Source organism: Alexandromys fortis, unplaced genomic scaffold (assembly GCF_014885135.2).
Source record: "Alexandromys fortis isolate MF-2015 unplaced genomic scaffold, M_Fortis_MF-2015_v1.1 scaffold_262, whole genome shotgun sequence".
In the NCBI taxonomy this organism is placed as follows: domain Eukaryota; kingdom Metazoa; phylum Chordata; class Mammalia; order Rodentia; family Cricetidae; genus Alexandromys; species Alexandromys fortis.
The window spans coordinates 1,000,272-1,000,782 of NW_026068147.1; positions in this window are offsets into that span (position 1 = coordinate 1,000,272).

Below are 511 nucleotides of genomic sequence, written 5' to 3' on the forward strand. Positions count from 1 at the left end.
AGTCTACATGCATGTCTGTGTATGGCCGTTTAGTCTACATGTATGTCTGTGCACCATGTGCACATCCAGTGCCCAGAGAGGCCAGGTCTCCTGGAGCTGGAGTTACAGATGGTTGTGAGCTGCTGAATGGAGCCCAGGTCCTCTGCAAGAGCACCCAGTGCTCTTAACCACTGAGATCTCTCCAGCCCCCCCTTCTTTCTTTTCTTCTCTTCTCTCTCTCTTTTTCTCTCTCCCTCAGATAGGATCTCAGGCTGGTCTCCAACTCACCACGATCACTAGGTGGTTGATAACCTTGAAATTCTGACCCTCCTGCCTCCAGCTCCCAAGTTCAGGGACTACAGGTCTGCACCACATTGCCTGGATTATGCAATGCTGAGGATGGAACACAGAACTTTGTACACGCTAGGCAAGCGTTCTACCAACGGTGCCACATCCCAGTCTACTGCTGGCTTTTGAAGGGATTCATCTGAAAACATAATTCCTCCCCCCAAGAAAACAAGCAGAACCCAGA